Below are 18,990 nucleotides of genomic sequence, written 5' to 3'. Positions count from 1 at the left end.
GTATAGTGGCAAGAATAGTTGCTTCCCAAGCAATTGACCCGGGTTTGATTCCCGGCCAATGCAGGCCATATAGGTTTCTTTTTTTGCAACATGTTACTTTTTACTAAAAAGAATAAACAAATATGGTGTTGAGGCAGAAAACGTAAAATTCCCTGTGGGTTTACAAGCGTTGGTGGTATAGTGGTGAGCATAGCTGCATTCCAAGCAGTTGACCCGGGTTAGATTCCCGGTCAACGCATTTGGTGATGCTTTTATTCTGTTTAAGGCTCATGGTTTTCGTTTGTTCTTCACACAATTTAGCAATACTGAAAATTAAAATAACAATAATGAAGAGAAAGTTTCTCTGCTTCTATTCAACTGTCTTACCTTAACTATATGCCGCGTTACAGTTGTTGATAAAAGCTTAGTAGGGTTACTGCGCATTATAAGAAAAATGCCAGGGTGCTGTTTTTATAACACATTAGCACAGTTTATGAGCAAAAGCACACATTTTCAGTGTGGGGGTAGGCATTGGTGGTATAGTGGCGAGAATAGTTGCTTCCCAAGCAATTGACCCGGGTTCGATTCCCGGCCAATGCAGGCGATATAGGTTTCTTTTTTTGCAACATGTTACTTTTTACTAAAAAGAATGAAAAAATATGGTGCTGAGGCATAAAACGTAAAAAACCATGTGCGTGTTCAAGCGTTGGTGGTATAGTGGTGAGCATAGCTGCCTTCCAAGCAGTTGACCCGGGTTCGATTCCCGGCCAACGCATTTGGTGATGCTTTTATTCTGTTTAAGGCTCATGGTTTTCGTTTGTTCTTCACACAATTTAGCAATACTGAAAATTAAAATAACAATAATGAAGAGAAAGTTTCTCTGCTTCTTTTCAACTGTCTTACCTTAACTATATGCCGCGTTACAGTTGTTGATAAAAGCTTAGTAGGGTTACTGCGCATTATAAGAAAAATGCCAGGGTGCTGTTTTTGTAACACATTAGCACAGTTTATGAGCAAAAGCACACATTTTCAGTGTGGGGGTAGGCATTGGTGGTATAGTGGCAAGAATAGTTGCTTCCCAAGCAATTGACCCGGGTTTGATTCCCGGCCAATGCAGGCCATATAGGTTTCTTTTTTTGCAACATGTTACTTTTTACTAAAAAGAATGAAAAAATATGGTGCTGAGGCATAAAACGTAAAAAACCATGTGCGTGTTCAAGCGTTGGTGGTATAGTGGTGAGCATAGCTGCCTTCCAAGCAGTTGACCCGGGTTCGATTCCCGGCCAACGCATTTGGTGATGCTTTTATTCTGTTTAAGGCTCATGGTTTTCGTTTGTTCTTCACACAATTTAGCAATACTGAAAATTAAAATAACAATAATGAAGAGAAAGTTTCTCTGCTTCTATTCAACTGTCTTACCTTAACTATATGCCGCGTTACAGTTGTTGATAAAAGCTTAGTAGGGTTACTGCGCATTATAAGAAAAATGCCAGGGTGCTGTTTTTGTAACACATTAGCACAGTGTATGAGCAAAAGCACACATTTTCAGTGTGGGGGTAGGCATTGGTGGTATAGTGGCAAGAATAGTTGCTTCCCAAGCAATTGACCCGGGTTTGATTCCCGGCCAATGCAGGCCATATAGGTTTCTTTTTTTGCAACATGTTACTTTTTACTAAAAAGAATAAACAAATATGGTGTTGAGGCAGAAAACGTAAAATTCCCTGTGGGTTTACAAGCGTTGGTGGTATAGTGGTGAGCATAGCTGCATTCCAAGCAGTTGACCCGGGTTCGATTCCCGGCCAATGCAGGCCATATAGGTTTCTTTTTTTGCAACATGTTACTTTTTACTAAAAAGAATGAAAAAATATGGTGCTGAGGCATAAAACGTAAAAAACCGTGTGCGTGTTCAAGCGTTGGTGGTATAGTGGTGAGCATAGCTGCCTTCCAAGCAGTTGACCCGGGTTCGATTCCCGGCCAATGCATTTGGTGATGCTTTTATTCTGTTTAAGGCTCATGGTTTTCGTTTGTTCTTCACACAATTTAGCAATACTGAAAATTAAAATAACAATAATGAAGAGAAAGTTTCTCTGCTTCTATTCAACTGTCTTACCTTAACTATATGCCGCGTTACAGTTGTTGATAAAAGCTTAGTAGGGTTACTGCGCATTATAAGAAAAATGCCAGGGTGCTGTTTTTGTAACACATTAGCACAGTTTATGAGCAAAAGCACACATTTTCAGTGTGGGGGTAGGCATTGGTGGTATAGTGGCAAGAATAGTTGCTTCCCAAGCAATTGACCCGGGTTTGATTCCCGGCCAATGCAGGCCATATAGGTTTCTTTTTTTGCAACATGTTACTTTTTACTAAAAAGAATAAACAAATATGGTGTTGAGGCAGAAAACGTAAAATTCCCTGTGGGTTTACAAGCGTTGGTGGTATAGTGGTGAGCATAGCTGCATTCCAAGCAGTTGACCCGGGTTCGATTCCCGGCCAACGCATTTGGTGATGCTTTTATTCTGTTTAAGGCTCATGGTTTTCGTTTGTTCTTCACACAATTTAGCAATACTGAAAATTAAAATAACAATAATGAAGAGAAAGTTTCTCTGCTTCTTTTCAACTGTCTTACCTTAACTATATGCCGCGTTACAGTTGTTGATAAAAGCTTAGTAGGGTTACTGCGCATTATAAGAAAAATGCCAGGGTGCTGTTTTTGTAACACATTAGCACAGTTTATGAGCAAAAGCACACATTTTCAGTGTGGGGGTAGGCATTGGTGGTATAGTGGCAAGAATAGTTGCTTCCCAAGCAATTGACCCGGGTTTGATTCCCGGCCAATGCAGGCCATATAGGTTTCTTTTTTTGCAACATGTTACTTTTTACTAAAAAGAATGAAAAAATATGGTGCTGAGGCATAAAACGTAAAAAACCGTGTGCGTGTTCAAGCGTTGGTGGTATAGTGGTGAGCATAGCTGCTTTCCAAGCAGTTGACCCGGGTTCGATTCCCGGCCAACGCATTTGGTGATGCTTTTATTCTGTTTAAGGCTCATGGTTTTCGTTTGTTCTTCACACAATTTAGCAATACTGAAAATTAAAATAACAATAATGAAGAGAAAGTTTCTCTGCTTCTATTCAACTGTCTTACCTTAACTATATGCCGCGTTACAGTTGTTGATAAAAGCTTAGTAGGGTTACTGCGCATTATAAGAAAAATGCCAGGGTGCTGTTTTTGTAACACATTAGCACAGTTTATGAGCAAAAGCACACATTTTCAGTGTGGGGGTAGGCATTGGTGGTATAGTGGCAAGAATAGTTGCTTCCCAAGCAATTGACCCGGGTTTGATTCCCGGCCAATGCAGGCCATATAGGTTTCTTTTTTTGCAACATGTTACTTTTTACTAAAAAGAATAAACAAATATGGTGTTGAGGCAGAAAACGTAAAATTCCCTGTGGGTTTACAAGCGTTGGTGGTATAGTGGTGAGCATAGCTGCATTCCAAGCAGTTGACCCGGGTTCGATTCCCGGCCAACGCATTTGGTGATGCTTTTATTCTGTTTAAGGCTCATGGTTTTCGTTTGTTCTTCACACAATTTAGCAATACTGAAAATTAAAATAACAATAATGAAGAGAAAGTTTCTCTGCTTCTATTCAACTGTCTTACCTTAACTATATGCCGCGTTACAGTTGTTGATAAAAGCTTAGTAGGGTTACTGCGCATTATAAGAAAAATGCCAGGGTGCTGTTTTTGTAACACATTAGCACAGTTGATGAGCAAAAGCACACATTTTCAGTGTGGGGGTAGGCATTGGTGGTATAGTGGCGAGAATAGTTGCTTCCCAAGCAATTGACCCGGGTTCGATTCCCGGCCAATGCAGGCGATATAGGTTTCTTTTTTTGCAACATGTTACTTTTTACTAAAAAGAATGAAAAAATATGGTGCTGAGGCATAAAACGTAAAAAAACGTGTGCGTGTTCAAGCGTTGGTGGTATAGTGGTGAGCATAGCTGCCTTCCAAGCAGTTGATCCGGGTTCGATTCCCGGCCAACGCATTTGGTGATGCTTTTATTCTGTTTAAGGCTCATGGTTTTCGTTTGTTCTTCACACAATTTAGCAATACTGAAAATTAAAATAACAATAATGAAGAGAAAGTTTCTCTGCTTCTATTCAACTGTCTTACCTTAACTATATGCCGCGTTACAGTTGTTGATAAAAGCTTAGTAGGGTTACTGCGCATTATAAGAAAAATGCCAGGGTGCTTTTTTTGTAACACATTAGCACAGTTTATGAGCAAAAGCACACATTTTCAGTGTGGGGGTAGGCATTGGTGGTATAGTGGCAAGAATAGTTGCTTCCCAAGCAATTGACCCGGGTTTGATTCCCGGCCAATGCAGGCCATATAGGTTTCTTTTTTTGCAACATGTTACTTTTTACTAAAAAGAATAAACAAATATGGTGTTGAGGCAGAAAACGTAAAATTCCCTGTGGGTTTACAAGCGTTGGTGGTATAGTGGTGAGCATAGCTGCATTCCAAGCAGTTGACCCGGGTTCGATTCCCGGTCAACGCATTTGGTGATGCTTTTATTCTGTTTAAGGCTCATGGTTTTCGTTTGTTCTTCACACAATTTAGCAATACTGAAAATTAAAATAACAATAATGAAGAGAAAGTTTCTCTGCTTCTATTCAACTGTCTTACCTTAACTATATGCCGCGTTACAGTTGTTGATAAAAGCTTAGTAGGGTTACTGCGCATTATAAGAAAAATGCCAGGGTGCTGTTTTTGTAACACATTAGCACAGTTTATGAGCAAAAGCACACATTTTCAGTGTGGGGGTAGGCATTGGTGGTATAGTGGCGAGAATAGTTGCTTCCCAAGCAATTGACCCGAGTTCGATTCCCGGCCAATGCAGGCGATATAGGTTTCTTTTTTTGCAACATGTTACTTTTTACTAAAAAGAATGAAAAAATATGGTGCTGAGGCATAAAACGTAAAAAACCGTGTGCGTGTTCAAGCGTTGGTGGTATAGTGGTTAGCATAGCTGCCTTCCAAGCAGTTGACCCGGGTTCGATTCCCGGCCAACGCATTTGGTGATGCTTTTATTCTGTTTAAGGCTCATGGTTTTCGTTTGTTCTTCACACAATTTAGCAATACTGAAAATTAAAATAACAATAATGAAGAGAAAGTTTCTCTGCTTCTATTCAACCGTCTTACCTTAACTATATGCCGCGTTACAGTTGTTGATAAAAGCTTAGTAGGGTTACTGCGCATTATAAGAAAAATGCCAGGGTGCTGTTTTTGTAACACATTAGCACAGTTTATGAGCAAAAGCACACATTTTCAGTGTGGGGGTAGGCATTGGTGGTATAGTGGCAAGAATAGTTGCTTCCCAAGCAATTGACCCGGGTTTGATTCCCGGCCAATGCAGGCCATATAGGTTTCTTTTTTTGCAACATGTTACTTTTTACTAAAAAGAATAAACAAATATGGTGTTGAGGCAGAAAACGTAAAATTCCCTGTGGGTTTACAAGCGTTGGTGGTATAGTGGTGAGCATAGCTGCATTCCAAGCAGTTGACCCGGGTTAGATTCCCGGTCAACGCATTTGGTGATGCTTTTATTCTGTTTAAGGCTCATGGTTTTCGTTTGTTCTTCACACAATTTAGCAATACTGAAAATTAAAATAACAATAATGAAGAGAAAGTTTCTCTGCTTCTATTCAACTGTCTTACCTTAACTATATGCCGCGTTACAGTTGTTGATAAAAGCTTAGTAGGGTTACTGCGCATTATAAGAAAAATGCCAGGGTGCTGTTTTTGTAACACATTAGCACAGTTGATGAGCAAAAGCACACATTTTCAGTGTGGGGGTAGGCATTGGTGGTATAGTGGCGAGAATAGTTGCTTCCCAAGCAATTGACCCGGGTTCGATTCCCGGCCAATGCAGGCGATATAGGTTTCTTTTTTTGCAACATGTTACTTTTTACTAAAAAGAATGAAAAAATATGGTGCTGAGGCATAAAACGTAAGAAACCGTGTGCGTGTTCAAGCGTTGGTGGTATAGTGGTGAGCATAGCTGCCTTCCAAGCAGTTGACCCGGGTTCGATTCCCGGCCAACGCATTTGGTGATGCTTTTATTCTGTTTAAGGCTCATGGTTTTCGTTTGTTCTTCACACAATTTAGCAATACTGAAAATTAAAATAACAATAATGAAGAGAAAGTTTCTCTGCTTCTATTCAACTGTCTTACCTTAACTATATGCCGCGTTACAGTTGTTGATAAAAGCTTAGTAGGGTTACTGCGCATTATAAGAAAAATGCCAGGGTGCTGTTTTTGTAACACATTAGCACAGTTTATGAGCAAAAGCACACATTTTCAGTGTGGGGGTAGGCATTGGTGGTATAGTGGCAAGAATAGTTGCTTCCCAAGCAATTGACCCGGGTTTGATTCCCGGCCAATGCAGGCCATATAGGTTTCTTTTTTTGCAACATGTTACTTTTTACTAAAAAGAATAAACAAATATGGTGTTGAGGCAGAAAACGTAAAATTCCCTGTGGGTTTACAAGCGTTGGTGGTATAGTGGTGAGCATAGCTGCATTCCAAGCAGTTGACCCGGGTTAGATTCCCGGTCAACGCATTTGGTGATGCTTTTATTCTGTTTAAGGCTCATGGTTTTCGTTTGTTCTTCACACAATTTAGCAATACTGAAAATTAAAATAACAATAATGAAGAGAAAGTTTCTCTGCTTCTATTCAACTGTCTTACCTTAACTATATGCCGCGTTACAGTTGTTGATAAAAGCTTAGTAGGGTTACTGCGCATTATAAGAAAAATGCCAGGGTGCTGTTTTTATAACACATTAGCACAGTTTATGAGCAAAAGCACACATTTTCAGTGTGGGGGTAGGCATTGGTGGTATAGTGGCGAGAATAGTTGCTTCCCAAGCAATTGACCCGGGTTCGATTCCCGGCCAATGCAGGCGATATAGGTTTCTTTTTTTGCAACATGTTACTTTTTACTAAAAAGAATGAAAAAATATGGTGCTGAGGCATAAAACGTAAAAAACCATGTGCGTGTTCAAGCGTTGGTGGTATAGTGGTGAGCATAGCTGCCTTCCAAGCAGTTGACCCGGGTTCGATTCCCGGCCAACGCATTTGGTGATGCTTTTATTCTGTTTAAGGCTCATGGTTTTCGTTTGTTCTTCACACAATTTAGCAATACTGAAAATTAAAATAACAATAATGAAGAGAAAGTTTCTCTGCTTCTTTTCAACTGTCTTACCTTAACTATATGCCGCGTTACAGTTGTTGATAAAAGCTTAGTAGGGTTACTGCGCTTTATAAGAAAAATGCCAGGGTGCTGTTTTTGTAACACATTAGCACAGTTTATGAGCAAAAGCACACATTTTCAGTGTGGGGGTAGGCATTGGTGGTATAGTGGCAAGAATAGTTGCTTCCCAAGCAATTGACCCGGGTTTGATTCCCGGCCAATGCAGGCCATATAGGTTTCTTTTTTTGCAACATGTTACTTTTTACTAAAAAGAATGAAAAAATATGGTGCTGAGGCATAAAACGTAAAAAACCATGTGCGTGTTCAAGCGTTGGTGGTATAGTGGTGAGCATAGCTGCCTTCCAAGCAGTTGACCCGGGTTCGATTCCCGGCCAACGCATTTGGTGATGCTTTTATTCTGTTTAAGGCTCATGGTTTTCGTTTGTTCTTCACACAATTTAGCAATACTGAAAATTAAAATAACAATAATGAAGAGAAAGTTTCTCTGCTTCTATTCAACTGTCTTACCTTAACTATATGCCGCGTTACAGTTGTTGATAAAAGCTTAGTAGGGTTACTGCGCATTATAAGAAAAATGCCAGGGTGCTGTTTTTGTAACACATTAGCACAGTGTATGAGCAAAAGCACACATTTTCAGTGTGGGGGTAGGCATTGGTGGTATAGTGGCAAGAATAGTTGCTTCCCAAGCAATTGACCCGGGTTTGATTCCCGGCCAATGCAGGCCATATAGGTTTCTTTTTTTGCAACATGTTACTTTTTACTAAAAAGAATAAACAAATATGGTGTTGAGGCAGAAAACGTAAAATTCCCTGTGGGTTTACAAGCGTTGGTGGTATAGTGGTGAGCATAGCTGCATTCCAAGCAGTTGACTCGGGTTCGATTCCCGGCCAATGCAGGCCATATAGGTTTCTTTTTTTGCAACATGTTACTTTTTACTAAAAAGAATGAAAAAATATGGTGCTGAGGCATAAAACGTAAAAAACCGTGTGCGTGTTCAAGCGTTGGTGGTATAGTGGTGAGCATAGCTGGCTTCCAAGCAGTTGACCCGGGTTCGATTCCCGGCCAATGCATTTGGTGATGCTTTTATTCTGTTTAAGGCTCATGGTTTTCGTTTGTTCTTCACACAATTTAGCAATACTGAAAATTAAAATAACAATAATGAAGAGAAAGTTTCTCTGCTTCTATTCAACTGTCTTACCTTAACTATATGCCGCGTTACAGTTGTTGATAAAAGCTTAGTAGGGTTACTGCGCATTATAAGAAAAATGCCAGGGTGCTGTTTTTGTAACACATTAGCACAGTTTATGAGCAAAAGCACACATTTTCAGTGTGGGGGTAGGCATTGGTGGTATAGTGGCAAGAATAGTTGCTTCCCAAGCAATTGACCCGGGTTTGATTCCCGGCCAATGCAGGCCATATAGGTTTCTTTTTTTGCAACATGTTACTTTTTACTAAAAAGAATAAACAAATATGGTGTTGAGGCAGAAAACGTAAAATTCCCTGTGGGTTTACAAGCGTTGGTGGTATAGTGGTGAGCATAGCTGCATTCCAAGCAGTTGACCCGGGTTCGATTCCCGGCCAACGCATTTGGTGATGCTTTTATTCTGTTTAAGGCTCATGGTTTTCGTTTGTTCTTCACACAATTTAGCAATACTGAAAATTAAAATAACAATAATGAAGAGAAAGTTTCTCTGCTTCTTTTCAACTGTCTTACCTTAACTATATGCCGCGTTACAGTTGTTGATAAAAGCTTAGTAGGGTTACTGCGCATTATAAGAAAAATGCCAGGGTGCTGTTTTTGTAACACATTAGCACAGTTTATGAGCAAAAGCACACATTTTCAGTGTGGGGGTAGGCATTGGTGGTATAGTGGCAAGAATAGTTGCTTCCCAAGCAATTGACCCGGGTTTGATTCCCGGCCAATGCAGGCCATATAGGTTTCTTTTTTTGCAACATGTTACTTTTTACTAAAAAGAATGAAAAAATATGGTGCTGAGGCATAAAACGTAAAAAACCGTGTGCGTGTTCAAGCGTTGGTGGTATAGTGGTGAGCATAGCTGCTTTCCAAGCAGTTGACCCGGGTTCGATTCCCGGCCAACGCATTTGGTGATGCTTTTATTCTGTTTAAGGCTCATGGTTTTCGTTTGTTCTTCACACAATTTAGCAATACTGAAAATTAAAATAACAATAATGAAGAGAAAGTTTCTCTGCTTCTATTCAACTGTCTTACCTTAACTATATGCCGCGTTACAGTTGTTGATAAAAGCTTAGTAGGGTTACTGCGCATTATAAGAAAAATGCCAGGGTGCTGTTTTTGTAACACATTAGCACAGTTTATGAGCAAAAGCACACATTTTCAGTGTGGGGGTAGGCATTGGTGGTATAGTGGCAAGAATAGTTGCTTCCCAAGCAATTGACCCGGGTTTGATTCCCGGCCAATGCAGGCCATATAGGTTTCTTTTTTTGCAACATGTTACTTTTTACTAAAAAGAATAAACAAATATGGTGTTGAGGCAGAAAACGTAAAATTCCCTGTGGGTTTACAAGCGTTGGTGGTATAGTGGTGAGCATAGCTGCATTCCAAGCAGTTGACCCGGGTTCGATTCCCGGCCAACGCATTTGGTGATGCTTTTATTCTGTTTAAGGCTCATGGTTTTCGTTTGTTCTTCACACAATTTAGCAATACTGAAAATTAAAATAACAATAATGAAGAGAAAGTTTCTCTGCTTCTATTCAACTGTCTTACCTTAACTATATGCCGCGTTACAGTTGTTGATAAAAGCTTAGTAGGGTTACTGCGCATTATAAGAAAAATGCCAGGGTGCTGTTTTTGTAACACATTAGCACAGTTGATGAGCAAAAGCACACATTTTCAGTGTGGGGGTAGGCATTGGTGGTATAGTGGCGAGAATAGTTGCTTCCCAAGCAATTGACCCGGGTTCGATTCCCGGCCAATGCAGGCGATATAGGTTTCTTTTTTTGCAACATGTTACTTTTTACTAAAAAGAATGAAAAAATATGGTGCTGAGGCATAAAACGTAAAAAAACGTGTGCGTGTTCAAGCGTTGGTGGTATAGTGGTGAGCATAGCTGCCTTCCAAGCAGTTGATCCGGGTTCGATTCCCGGCCAACGCATTTGGTGATGCTTTTATTCTGTTTAAGGCTCATGGTTTTCGTTTGTTCTTCACACAATTTAGCAATACTGAAAATTAAAATAACAATAATGAAGAGAAAGTTTCTCTGCTTCTATTCAACTGTCTTACCTTAACTATATGCCGCGTTACAGTTGTTGATAAAAGCTTAGTAGGGTTACTGCGCATTATAAGAAAAATGCCAGGGTGCTTTTTTTGTAACACATTAGCACAGTTTATGAGCAAAAGCACACATTTTCAGTGTGGGGGTAGGCATTGGTGGTATAGTGGCAAGAATAGTTGCTTCCCAAGCAATTGACCCGGGTTTGATTCCCGGCCAATGCAGGCCATATAGGTTTCTTTTTTTGCAACATGTTACTTTTTACTAAAAAGAATAAACAAATATGGTGTTGAGGCAGAAAACGTAAAATTCCCTGTGGGTTTACAAGCGTTGGTGGTATAGTGGTGAGCATAGCTGCATTCCAAGCAGTTGACCCGGGTTCGATTCCCGGTCAACGCATTTGGTGATGCTTTTATTCTGTTTAAGGCTCATGGTTTTCGTTTGTTCTTCACACAATTTAGCAATACTGAAAATTAAAATAACAATAATGAAGAGAAAGTTTCTCTGCTTCTATTCAACTGTCTTACCTTAACTATATGCCGCGTTACAGTTGTTGATAAAAGCTTAGTAGGGTTACTGCGCATTATAAGAAAAATGCCAGGGTGCTGTTTTTGTAACACATTAGCACAGTTTATGAGCAAAAGCACACATTTTCAGTGTGGGGGTAGGCATTGGTGGTATAGTGGCGAGAATAGTTGCTTCCCAAGCAATTGACCCGAGTTCGATTCCCGGCCAATGCAGGCGATATAGGTTTCTTTTTTTGCAACATGTTACTTTTTACTAAAAAGAATGAAAAAATATGGTGCTGAGGCATAAAACGTAAAAAACCGTGTGCGTGTTCAAGCGTTGGTGGTATAGTGGTTAGCATAGCTGCCTTCCAAGCAGTTGACCCGGGTTCGATTCCCGGCCAACGCATTTGGTGATGCTTTTATTCTGTTTAAGGCTCATGGTTTTCGTTTGTTCTTCACACAATTTAGCAATACTGAAAATTAAAATAACAATAATGAAGAGAAAGTTTCTCTGCTTCTTTTCATCTGTCTTACCTTAACTATATGCCGCGTTACAGTTGTTGATAAAAGCTTAGTAGGGTTACTGCGCATTATAAGAAAAATGCCAGGGTGCTGTTTTTGTAACACATTAGCACAGTTGATGAGCAAAAGCACACATTTTCAGTGAGGGGGTAGGCATTGGTGGTATAGTGGCGAGAATAGTTGCTTCCCAAGCAATTGACCCGGGTTCAAATGCAGGCCATATAGGTTTCTTTATTTGCAACATGTTACTTTTTACTAAAAAGAATGAAAAAATATGGTACTGAGGCAGAAAACGTAAAAAACCGTGTGCATGTTCAAGCGTTGGTGGTATAGTGGTGAGCATAGCTGCCTTCCAAGCAGTTGACCCGGGTTCGATTCCCGGCCAACGCATTTGGTGATGCTTTTATTCTGTTTAAGGCTCATGGTTTTCGTTTGTTCTTCACACAATTTAGCAATACTGAAAATTAAAATAACAATAATGAAGAGAAAGTTTCTCTGCTTCTTTTCATCTGTCTTACCTTAACTATATGCCGCGTTACAGTTGTTGATAAAAGCTTAGTAGGGTTACTGCGCATTATAAGAAAAATGCCAGGGTGCTGTTTTTGTAACACATTAGCACAGTTGATGAGCAAAAGCACACATTTTCAGTGAGGGGGTAGGCATTGGTGGTATAGTGGCGAGAATAGTTGCTTCCCAAGCAATTGACCCGGGTTCAAATGCAGGCCATATAGGTTTCTTTATTTGCAACATGTTACTTTTTACTAAAAAGAATGAAAAAATATGGTACTGAGGCAGAAAACGTAAAAAACCGTGTGCATGTTCAAGCGTTGGTGGTATAGTGGTGAGCATAGCTGCCTTCCAAGCAGTTGACCCGGGTTCGATTCCCGGCCAACGCATTTGGTGATGCTTTTTTTCTGTTTAAGGCTCATGGTTTTCGTTTGTTCTTCACACAATTTAGCAATACTGAAAATTAAAATAACAATAATGAAGAGAAAGTTTCTCTGCTTCTTTTCAACTGTCTTACCTTAACTATATGCCGCGTTACAGTTGTTGATAAAAGCTTAGTAGGGTTACTGCGCATTATAAGAAAAATGCCAGGGTGCTTTTTTTGTAACACATTAGCACAGTTGATGAGCAAAAGCACACATTTTCAGTGTGGGGGTAGGCATTGGTGGTATAGTGGCGAGAATAGTTGCTTCCCAAGCAATTGACCCGGGTTCGAATGCAGGGCATATAGGTTTCTTTTTTTGCAACATGTTACTTTTTACTAAAAAGAATGAAAAAATATGGTACTGAGGCAGAAAACGTAAAAAACCGTGTGCGTGTTCAAGCGTTGGTGGTATAGTGGTGAGCATAGCTGCCTTCCAAGCAGTTGACCCGGGTTCGATTCCCGGCCAACGCATTTGGTGATGCTTTTATTCTGTTTAAGGCTCATGGTTTTCATTTGTTCTTCACACAATTTAGCAATACTGAACATTAAAATAACAATAATGAAGAGAAAGTTTCTCTGCTTCTTTTCAACTGTCTTACCTTAACTATATGCCGCGTTACAGTTGTTGATAAAAGCTTAGTAGGGTTACTGCGCATTATAAGAAAAATGCCAGGGTGCTGTTTTTGTAACACATTAGCACAGTTGATGAGCAAAAGCACACATTTTCAGTGTGGGGGTAGGCATTGGTGGTATAGTGGCGAGAATAGTTGCTTCCCTAGCAATTGACCCGGGTTCGATTCCCGGCCAATGCAGGCGATATAGGTTTCTTTTTTTGCAACATGTTACTTTTTACTAAAAAGAATGAAAAAATATGGTGCTGAGGCAGAAAACGTAAAAAACCGTGTGCATGTTCAAGCGTTGGTGGTGTAGTGGTGAGCATAGCTGCCTTCCAAGCAGTTGACCCGGGTTCGATTCCCGGCCAACGCATTTGGTGATGCTTTTATTCTGTTTAAGGCTCATGGTTTTCGTTTGTTCTTCACACAATTTAACAATACTGAAAATTAAAATAACAATAATGAAGAGAAAGTTTCTCTGCTTCTTTTCATCTGTCTTACCTTAACTATATGCCGCGTTACAGTTGTTGATAAAAGCTTAGTAGGGTTACTGCGCATTATAAGAAAAATGCCAGGGTGCTGTTTTTGTAACACATTAGCACAGTTGATGAGCAAAAGCACACATTTTCAGTGTGGGGGTAGGCATTGGTGGTATAGTGGCGAGAATAGTTGCTTCCCAAGCAATTGACCCGGGTCAATTCTTTTTTTGCAACATGTTACTTTTTACTAAAAAGAATGAAAAAATATGGTGCTGAGGCATAAAACGTAAAAAACCATGTGCGTGTTCAAGCGTTGGTGGTATAGTGGTGAGCATAGCTGCCTTCCAAGCAGTTGACCCGGGTTCGATTCCCGGCCAACGCATTTGGTGATGCTTTTATTCTGTTTAAGGCTCATGGTTTTCGTTTGTTCTTCACACAATTTAGCAATACTGAAAATTAAAATAACAATAATGAAGAGAAAGTTTCTCTGCTTCTTTTCAACTGTCTTACCTTAACTATATGCCGCGTTACAGTTGTTGATAAAAGCTTAGTAGGGTTACTGCGCTTTATAAGAAAAATGCCAGGGTGCTGTTTTTGTAACACATTAGCACAGTTTATGAGCAAAAGCACACATTTTCAGTGTGGGGGTAGGCATTGGTGGTATAGTGGCAAGAATAGTTGCTTCCCAAGCAATTGACCCGGGTTTGATTCCCGGCCAATGCAGGCCATATAGGTTTCTTTTTTTGCAACATGTTACTTTTTACTAAAAAGAATGAAAAAATATGGTGCTGAGGCATAAAACGTAAAAAACCATGTGCGTGTTCAAGCGTTGGTGGTATAGTGGTGAGCATAGCTGCCTTCCAAGCAGTTGACCCGGGTTCGATTCCCGGCCAACGCATTTGGTGATGCTTTTATTCTGTTTAAGGCTCATGGTTTTCGTTTGTTCTTCACACAATTTAGCAATACTGAAAATTAAAATAACAATAATGAAGAGAAAGTTTCTCTGCTTCTATTCAACTGTCTTACCTTAACTATATGCCGCGTTACAGTTGTTGATAAAAGCTTAGTAGGGTTACTGCGCATTATAAGAAAAATGCCAGGGTGCTGTTTTTGTAACACATTAGCACAGTGTATGAGCAAAAGCACACATTTTCAGTGTGGGGGTAGGCATTGGTGGTATAGTGGCAAGAATAGTTGCTTCCCAAGCAATTGACCCGGGTTTGATTCCCGGCCAATGCAGGCCATATAGGTTTCTTTTTTTGCAACATGTTACTTTTTACTAAAAAGAATAAACAAATATGGTGTTGAGGCAGAAAACGTAAAATTCCCTGTGGGTTTACAAGCGTTGGTGGTATAGTGGTGAGCATAGCTGCATTCCAAGCAGTTGACTCGGGTTCGATTCCCGGCCAATGCAGGCCATATAGGTTTCTTTTTTTGCAACATGTTACTTTTTACTAAAAAGAATGAAAAAATATGGTGCTGAGGCATAAAACGTAAAAAACCGTGTGCGTGTTCAAGCGTTGGTGGTATAGTGGTGAGCATAGCTGCCTTCCAAGCAGTTGACCCGGGTTCGATTCCCGGCCAATGCATTTGGTGATGCTTTTATTCTGTTTAAGGCTCATGGTTTTCGTTTGTTCTTCACACAATTTAGCAATACTGAAAATTAAAATAACAATAATGAAGAGAAAGTTTCTCTGCTTCTATTCAACTGTCTTACCTTAACTATATGCCGCGTTACAGTTGTTGATAAAAGCTTAGTAGGGTTACTGCGCATTATAAGAAAAATGCCAGGGTGCTGTTTTTGTAACACATTAGCACAGTTTATGAGCAAAAGCACACATTTTCAGTGTGGGGGTAGGCATTGGTGGTATAGTGGCAAGAATAGTTGCTTCCCAAGCAATTGACCCGGGTTTGATTCCCGGCCAATGCAGGCCATATAGGTTTCTTTTTTTGCAACATGTTACTTTTTACTAAAAAGAATAAACAAATATGGTGTTGAGGCAGAAAACGTAAAATTCCCTGTGGGTTTACAAGCGTTGGTGGTATAGTGGTGAGCATAGCTGCATTCCAAGCAGTTGACCCGGGTTCGATTCCCGGCCAACGCATTTGGTGATGCTTTTATTCTGTTTAAGGCTCATGGTTTTCGTTTGTTCTTCACACAATTTAGCAATACTGAAAATTAAAATAACAATAATGAAGAGAAAGTTTCTCTGCTTCTTTTCAACTGTCTTACCTTAACTATATGCCGCGTTACAGTTGTTGATAAAAGCTTAGTAGGGTTACTGCGCATTATAAGAAAAATGCCAGGGTGCTGTTTTTGTAACACATTAGCACAGTTTATGAGCAAAAGCACACATTTTCAGTGTGGGGGTAGGCATTGGTGGTATAGTGGCAAGAATAGTTGCTTCCCAAGCAATTGACCCGGGTTTGATTCCCGGCCAATGCAGGCCATATAGGTTTCTTTTTTTGCAACATGTTACTTTTTACTAAAAAGAATGAAAAAATATGGTGCTGAGGCATAAAACGTAAAAAACCGTGTGCGTGTTCAAGCGTTGGTGGTATAGTGGTGAGCATAGCTGCTTTCCAAGCAGTTGACCCGGGTTCGATTCCCGGCCAACGCATTTGGTGATGCTTTTATTCTGTTTAAGGCTCATGGTTTTCGTTTGTTCTTCACACAATTTAGCAATACTGAAAATTAAAATAACAATAATGAAGAGAAAGTTTCTCTGCTTCTATTCAACTGTCTTACCTTAACTATATGCCGCGTTACAGTTGTTGATAAAAGCTTAGTAGGGTTACTGCGCATTATAAGAAAAATGCCAGGGTGCTGTTTTTGTAACACATTAGCACAGTTTATGAGCAAAAGCACACATTTTCAGTGTGGGGGTAGGCATTGGTGGTATAGTGGCAAGAATAGTTGCTTCCCAAGCAATTGACCCGGGTTTGATTCCCGGCCAATGCAGGCCATATAGGTTTCTTTTTTTGCAACATGTTACTTTTTACTAAAAAGAATAAACAAATATGGTGTTGAGGCAGAAAACGTAAAATTCCCTGTGGGTTTACAAGCGTTGGTGGTATAGTGGTGAGCATAGCTGCATTCCAAGCAGTTGACCCGGGTTCGATTCCCGGCCAACGCATTTGGTGATGCTTTTATTCTGTTTAAGGCTCATGGTTTTCGTTTGTTCTTCACACAATTTAGCAATACTGAAAATTAAAATAACAATAATGAAGAGAAAGTTTCTCTGCTTCTATTCAACTGTCTTACCTTAACTATATGCCGCGTTACAGTTGTTGATAAAAGCTTAGTAGGGTTACTGCGCATTATAAGAAAAATGCCAGGGTGCTGTTTTTGTAACACATTAGCACAGTTGATGAGCAAAAGCACACATTTTCAGTGTGGGGGTAGGCATTGGTGGTATAGTGGCGAGAATAGTTGCTTCCCAAGCAATTGACCCGGGTTCGATTCCCGGCCAATGCAGGCGATATAGGTTTCTTTTTTTGCAACATGTTACTTTTTACTAAAAAGAATGAAAAAATATGGTGCTGAGGCATAAAACGTAAAAAAACGTGTGCGTGTTCAAGCGTTGGTGGTATAGTGGTGAGCATAGCTGCCTTCCAAGCAGTTGATCCGGGTTCGATTCCCGGCCAACGCATTTGGTGATGCTTTTATTCTGTTTAAGGCTCATGGTTTTCGTTTGTTCTTCACACAATTTAGCAATACTGAAAATTAAAATAACAATAATGAAGAGAAAGTTTCTCTGCTTCTATTCAACTGTCTTACCTTAACTATATGCCGCGTTACAGTTGTTGATAAAAGCTTAGTAGGGTTACTGCGCATTATAAGAAAAATGCCAGGGTGCTTTTTTTGTAACACATTAGCACAGTTTATGAGCAAAAGCACACATTTTCAGTGTGGGGGTAGGCATTGGTGGTATAGTGGCAAGAATAGTTGCTTCCCAAGCAATTGACCCGGGTTTGATTCCCGGCCAATGCAGGCCATATAGGTTTCTTTTTTTGCAACATGTTACTTTTTACTAAAAAGAATAAACAAATATGGTGTTGAGGCAGAAAACGTAAAATTCCCTGTGGGTTTACAAGCGTTGGTGGTATAGTGGTGAGCATAGCTGCATTCCAAGCAGTTGACCCGGGTTCGATTCCCGGTCAACGCATTTGGTGATGCTTTTATTCTGTTTAAGGCTCATGGTTTTCGTTTGTTCTTCACACAATTTAGCAATACTGAAAATTAAAATAACAATAATGAAGAGAAAGTTTCTCTGCTTCTATTCAACTGTCTTACCTTAACTATATGCCGCGTTACAGTTGTTGATAAAAGCTTAGTAGGGTTACTGCGCATTATAAGAAAAATGCCAGGGTGCTGTTTTTGTAACACATTAGCACAGTTTATGAGCAAAAGCACACATTTTCAGTGTGGGGGTAGGCATTGGTGGTATAGTGGCGAGAATAGTTGCTTCCCAAGCAATTGACCCGAGTTCGATTCCCGGCCAATGCAGGCGATATAGGTTTCTTTTTTTGCAACATGTTACTTTTTACTAAAAAGAATGAAAAAATATGGTGCTGAGGCATAAAACGTAAAAAACCGTGTGCGTGTTCAAGCGTTGGTGGTATAGTGGTTAGCATAGCTGCCTTCCAAGCAGTTGACCCGGGTTCGATTCCCGGCCAACGCATTTGGTGATGCTTTTATTCTGTTTAAGGCTCATGGTTTTCGTTTGTTCTTCACACAATTTAGCAATACTGAAAATTAAAATAACAATAATGAAGAGAAAGTTTCTCTGCTTCTTTTCATCTGTCTTACCTTAACTATATGCCGCGTTACAGTTGTTGATAAAAGCTTAGTAGGGTTACTGCGCATTATAAGAAAAATGCCAGGGTGCTGTTTTTGTAACACATTAGCACAGTTGATGAGCAAAAGCACACATTTTCAGTGAGGGGGTAGGCATTGGTGGTATAGTGGCGAGAATAGTTGCTTCCCAAGCAATTGACCCGGGTTCAAATGCAGGCCATATAGGTTTCTTTATTTGCAACATGTTACTTTTTACTAAAAAGAATGAAAAAATATGGTACTGAGGCAGAAAACGTAAAAAACCGTGTGCATGTTCAAGCGTTGGTGGTATAGTGGTGAGCATAGCTGCCTTCCAAGCAGTTGACCCGGGTTCGATTCCCGGCCAACGCATTTGGTGATGCTTTTATTCTGTTTAAGGCTCATGGTTTTCGTTTGTTCTTCACACAATTTAGCAATACTGAAAATTAAAATAACAATAATGAAGAGAAAGTTTCTCTGCTTCTTTTCATCTGTCTTACCTTAACTATATGCCGCGTTACAGTTGTTGATAAAAGCTTAGTAGGGTTACTGCGCATTATAAGAAAAATGCCAGGGTGCTGTTTTTGTAACACATTAGCACAGTTGA

General features: G+C 39.9%; 47 non-coding genes across 47 annotated transcripts; all 47 read left to right on the top strand.

Moving 5' to 3' along the window:
• Positions 1 to 507: 507 nt before the first annotated feature.
• Positions 508 to 579, top strand: TRNAG-CCC (transfer RNA glycine (anticodon CCC)). Its single transcript has one exon. It is a non-coding gene; the product is annotated as a tRNA-Gly (tRNA).
• A 103-nt stretch (positions 580 to 682) lies between these two features.
• On the top strand, positions 683 to 754 carry TRNAG-UCC (transfer RNA glycine (anticodon UCC)). Its single transcript has one exon. It is a non-coding gene; the product is annotated as a tRNA-Gly (tRNA).
• Positions 755 to 1,023: 269 nt separating this feature from the next.
• On the top strand, positions 1,024 to 1,095 carry TRNAG-CCC (transfer RNA glycine (anticodon CCC)). The gene has a single exon. It is a non-coding gene; the product is annotated as a tRNA-Gly (tRNA).
• Positions 1,096 to 1,198: 103 nt separating this feature from the next.
• TRNAG-UCC (transfer RNA glycine (anticodon UCC)) lies at positions 1,199 to 1,270 on the top strand. Its single transcript has one exon. It is a non-coding gene; the product is annotated as a tRNA-Gly (tRNA).
• Positions 1,271 to 1,539: 269 nt separating this feature from the next.
• On the top strand, positions 1,540 to 1,611 carry TRNAG-CCC (transfer RNA glycine (anticodon CCC)). Its single transcript has one exon. It is a non-coding gene; the product is annotated as a tRNA-Gly (tRNA).
• A 278-nt stretch (positions 1,612 to 1,889) lies between these two features.
• On the top strand, positions 1,890 to 1,961 carry TRNAG-UCC (transfer RNA glycine (anticodon UCC)). The gene has a single exon. It is a non-coding gene; the product is annotated as a tRNA-Gly (tRNA).
• A 269-nt stretch (positions 1,962 to 2,230) lies between these two features.
• Positions 2,231 to 2,302, top strand: TRNAG-CCC (transfer RNA glycine (anticodon CCC)). The gene has a single exon. It is a non-coding gene; the product is annotated as a tRNA-Gly (tRNA).
• A 444-nt stretch (positions 2,303 to 2,746) lies between these two features.
• TRNAG-CCC (transfer RNA glycine (anticodon CCC)) lies at positions 2,747 to 2,818 on the top strand. Its single transcript has one exon. It is a non-coding gene; the product is annotated as a tRNA-Gly (tRNA).
• A 444-nt stretch (positions 2,819 to 3,262) lies between these two features.
• TRNAG-CCC (transfer RNA glycine (anticodon CCC)) lies at positions 3,263 to 3,334 on the top strand. The gene has a single exon. It is a non-coding gene; the product is annotated as a tRNA-Gly (tRNA).
• A 444-nt stretch (positions 3,335 to 3,778) lies between these two features.
• On the top strand, positions 3,779 to 3,850 carry TRNAG-CCC (transfer RNA glycine (anticodon CCC)). The gene has a single exon. It is a non-coding gene; the product is annotated as a tRNA-Gly (tRNA).
• A 444-nt stretch (positions 3,851 to 4,294) lies between these two features.
• Positions 4,295 to 4,366, top strand: TRNAG-CCC (transfer RNA glycine (anticodon CCC)). The gene has a single exon. It is a non-coding gene; the product is annotated as a tRNA-Gly (tRNA).
• A 444-nt stretch (positions 4,367 to 4,810) lies between these two features.
• Positions 4,811 to 4,882, top strand: TRNAG-CCC (transfer RNA glycine (anticodon CCC)). Its single transcript has one exon. It is a non-coding gene; the product is annotated as a tRNA-Gly (tRNA).
• A 103-nt stretch (positions 4,883 to 4,985) lies between these two features.
• TRNAG-UCC (transfer RNA glycine (anticodon UCC)) lies at positions 4,986 to 5,057 on the top strand. Its single transcript has one exon. It is a non-coding gene; the product is annotated as a tRNA-Gly (tRNA).
• Positions 5,058 to 5,326: 269 nt separating this feature from the next.
• TRNAG-CCC (transfer RNA glycine (anticodon CCC)) lies at positions 5,327 to 5,398 on the top strand. Its single transcript has one exon. It is a non-coding gene; the product is annotated as a tRNA-Gly (tRNA).
• Positions 5,399 to 5,842: 444 nt separating this feature from the next.
• On the top strand, positions 5,843 to 5,914 carry TRNAG-CCC (transfer RNA glycine (anticodon CCC)). The gene has a single exon. It is a non-coding gene; the product is annotated as a tRNA-Gly (tRNA).
• A 103-nt stretch (positions 5,915 to 6,017) lies between these two features.
• On the top strand, positions 6,018 to 6,089 carry TRNAG-UCC (transfer RNA glycine (anticodon UCC)). The gene has a single exon. It is a non-coding gene; the product is annotated as a tRNA-Gly (tRNA).
• A 269-nt stretch (positions 6,090 to 6,358) lies between these two features.
• TRNAG-CCC (transfer RNA glycine (anticodon CCC)) lies at positions 6,359 to 6,430 on the top strand. Its single transcript has one exon. It is a non-coding gene; the product is annotated as a tRNA-Gly (tRNA).
• Positions 6,431 to 6,874: 444 nt separating this feature from the next.
• TRNAG-CCC (transfer RNA glycine (anticodon CCC)) lies at positions 6,875 to 6,946 on the top strand. The gene has a single exon. It is a non-coding gene; the product is annotated as a tRNA-Gly (tRNA).
• Positions 6,947 to 7,049: 103 nt separating this feature from the next.
• On the top strand, positions 7,050 to 7,121 carry TRNAG-UCC (transfer RNA glycine (anticodon UCC)). Its single transcript has one exon. It is a non-coding gene; the product is annotated as a tRNA-Gly (tRNA).
• A 269-nt stretch (positions 7,122 to 7,390) lies between these two features.
• On the top strand, positions 7,391 to 7,462 carry TRNAG-CCC (transfer RNA glycine (anticodon CCC)). The gene has a single exon. It is a non-coding gene; the product is annotated as a tRNA-Gly (tRNA).
• A 103-nt stretch (positions 7,463 to 7,565) lies between these two features.
• Positions 7,566 to 7,637, top strand: TRNAG-UCC (transfer RNA glycine (anticodon UCC)). Its single transcript has one exon. It is a non-coding gene; the product is annotated as a tRNA-Gly (tRNA).
• A 269-nt stretch (positions 7,638 to 7,906) lies between these two features.
• Positions 7,907 to 7,978, top strand: TRNAG-CCC (transfer RNA glycine (anticodon CCC)). Its single transcript has one exon. It is a non-coding gene; the product is annotated as a tRNA-Gly (tRNA).
• Positions 7,979 to 8,597: 619 nt separating this feature from the next.
• TRNAG-CCC (transfer RNA glycine (anticodon CCC)) lies at positions 8,598 to 8,669 on the top strand. The gene has a single exon. It is a non-coding gene; the product is annotated as a tRNA-Gly (tRNA).
• Positions 8,670 to 9,113: 444 nt separating this feature from the next.
• TRNAG-CCC (transfer RNA glycine (anticodon CCC)) lies at positions 9,114 to 9,185 on the top strand. Its single transcript has one exon. It is a non-coding gene; the product is annotated as a tRNA-Gly (tRNA).
• Positions 9,186 to 9,629: 444 nt separating this feature from the next.
• TRNAG-CCC (transfer RNA glycine (anticodon CCC)) lies at positions 9,630 to 9,701 on the top strand. Its single transcript has one exon. It is a non-coding gene; the product is annotated as a tRNA-Gly (tRNA).
• Positions 9,702 to 10,145: 444 nt separating this feature from the next.
• Positions 10,146 to 10,217, top strand: TRNAG-CCC (transfer RNA glycine (anticodon CCC)). The gene has a single exon. It is a non-coding gene; the product is annotated as a tRNA-Gly (tRNA).
• A 444-nt stretch (positions 10,218 to 10,661) lies between these two features.
• On the top strand, positions 10,662 to 10,733 carry TRNAG-CCC (transfer RNA glycine (anticodon CCC)). The gene has a single exon. It is a non-coding gene; the product is annotated as a tRNA-Gly (tRNA).
• A 444-nt stretch (positions 10,734 to 11,177) lies between these two features.
• On the top strand, positions 11,178 to 11,249 carry TRNAG-CCC (transfer RNA glycine (anticodon CCC)). Its single transcript has one exon. It is a non-coding gene; the product is annotated as a tRNA-Gly (tRNA).
• A 103-nt stretch (positions 11,250 to 11,352) lies between these two features.
• On the top strand, positions 11,353 to 11,424 carry TRNAG-UCC (transfer RNA glycine (anticodon UCC)). The gene has a single exon. It is a non-coding gene; the product is annotated as a tRNA-Gly (tRNA).
• Positions 11,425 to 11,858: 434 nt separating this feature from the next.
• On the top strand, positions 11,859 to 11,930 carry TRNAG-UCC (transfer RNA glycine (anticodon UCC)). Its single transcript has one exon. It is a non-coding gene; the product is annotated as a tRNA-Gly (tRNA).
• Positions 11,931 to 12,364: 434 nt separating this feature from the next.
• TRNAG-UCC (transfer RNA glycine (anticodon UCC)) lies at positions 12,365 to 12,436 on the top strand. Its single transcript has one exon. It is a non-coding gene; the product is annotated as a tRNA-Gly (tRNA).
• A 434-nt stretch (positions 12,437 to 12,870) lies between these two features.
• Positions 12,871 to 12,942, top strand: TRNAG-UCC (transfer RNA glycine (anticodon UCC)). Its single transcript has one exon. It is a non-coding gene; the product is annotated as a tRNA-Gly (tRNA).
• Positions 12,943 to 13,211: 269 nt separating this feature from the next.
• On the top strand, positions 13,212 to 13,283 carry TRNAG-CCC (transfer RNA glycine (anticodon CCC)). The gene has a single exon. It is a non-coding gene; the product is annotated as a tRNA-Gly (tRNA).
• A 103-nt stretch (positions 13,284 to 13,386) lies between these two features.
• TRNAG-UCC (transfer RNA glycine (anticodon UCC)) lies at positions 13,387 to 13,458 on the top strand. Its single transcript has one exon. It is a non-coding gene; the product is annotated as a tRNA-Gly (tRNA).
• A 416-nt stretch (positions 13,459 to 13,874) lies between these two features.
• On the top strand, positions 13,875 to 13,946 carry TRNAG-UCC (transfer RNA glycine (anticodon UCC)). Its single transcript has one exon. It is a non-coding gene; the product is annotated as a tRNA-Gly (tRNA).
• A 269-nt stretch (positions 13,947 to 14,215) lies between these two features.
• TRNAG-CCC (transfer RNA glycine (anticodon CCC)) lies at positions 14,216 to 14,287 on the top strand. Its single transcript has one exon. It is a non-coding gene; the product is annotated as a tRNA-Gly (tRNA).
• Positions 14,288 to 14,390: 103 nt separating this feature from the next.
• Positions 14,391 to 14,462, top strand: TRNAG-UCC (transfer RNA glycine (anticodon UCC)). Its single transcript has one exon. It is a non-coding gene; the product is annotated as a tRNA-Gly (tRNA).
• A 269-nt stretch (positions 14,463 to 14,731) lies between these two features.
• TRNAG-CCC (transfer RNA glycine (anticodon CCC)) lies at positions 14,732 to 14,803 on the top strand. Its single transcript has one exon. It is a non-coding gene; the product is annotated as a tRNA-Gly (tRNA).
• Positions 14,804 to 15,081: 278 nt separating this feature from the next.
• Positions 15,082 to 15,153, top strand: TRNAG-UCC (transfer RNA glycine (anticodon UCC)). Its single transcript has one exon. It is a non-coding gene; the product is annotated as a tRNA-Gly (tRNA).
• Positions 15,154 to 15,422: 269 nt separating this feature from the next.
• On the top strand, positions 15,423 to 15,494 carry TRNAG-CCC (transfer RNA glycine (anticodon CCC)). Its single transcript has one exon. It is a non-coding gene; the product is annotated as a tRNA-Gly (tRNA).
• Positions 15,495 to 15,938: 444 nt separating this feature from the next.
• On the top strand, positions 15,939 to 16,010 carry TRNAG-CCC (transfer RNA glycine (anticodon CCC)). Its single transcript has one exon. It is a non-coding gene; the product is annotated as a tRNA-Gly (tRNA).
• A 444-nt stretch (positions 16,011 to 16,454) lies between these two features.
• TRNAG-CCC (transfer RNA glycine (anticodon CCC)) lies at positions 16,455 to 16,526 on the top strand. Its single transcript has one exon. It is a non-coding gene; the product is annotated as a tRNA-Gly (tRNA).
• A 444-nt stretch (positions 16,527 to 16,970) lies between these two features.
• On the top strand, positions 16,971 to 17,042 carry TRNAG-CCC (transfer RNA glycine (anticodon CCC)). Its single transcript has one exon. It is a non-coding gene; the product is annotated as a tRNA-Gly (tRNA).
• Positions 17,043 to 17,486: 444 nt separating this feature from the next.
• On the top strand, positions 17,487 to 17,558 carry TRNAG-CCC (transfer RNA glycine (anticodon CCC)). The gene has a single exon. It is a non-coding gene; the product is annotated as a tRNA-Gly (tRNA).
• Positions 17,559 to 18,002: 444 nt separating this feature from the next.
• TRNAG-CCC (transfer RNA glycine (anticodon CCC)) lies at positions 18,003 to 18,074 on the top strand. The gene has a single exon. It is a non-coding gene; the product is annotated as a tRNA-Gly (tRNA).
• Positions 18,075 to 18,177: 103 nt separating this feature from the next.
• Positions 18,178 to 18,249, top strand: TRNAG-UCC (transfer RNA glycine (anticodon UCC)). Its single transcript has one exon. It is a non-coding gene; the product is annotated as a tRNA-Gly (tRNA).
• A 434-nt stretch (positions 18,250 to 18,683) lies between these two features.
• Positions 18,684 to 18,755, top strand: TRNAG-UCC (transfer RNA glycine (anticodon UCC)). Its single transcript has one exon. It is a non-coding gene; the product is annotated as a tRNA-Gly (tRNA).
• Positions 18,756 to 18,990: the final 235 nt, after the last annotated feature.

Source organism: Anomaloglossus baeobatrachus, unplaced genomic scaffold (assembly GCF_048569485.1).
Source record: "Anomaloglossus baeobatrachus isolate aAnoBae1 unplaced genomic scaffold, aAnoBae1.hap1 Scaffold_2622, whole genome shotgun sequence".
NCBI classification, from domain to species: Eukaryota; Metazoa; Chordata; class Amphibia; order Anura; family Aromobatidae; genus Anomaloglossus; species Anomaloglossus baeobatrachus.
This window is presented reverse-complemented; position numbering and strand designations above follow the sequence as displayed.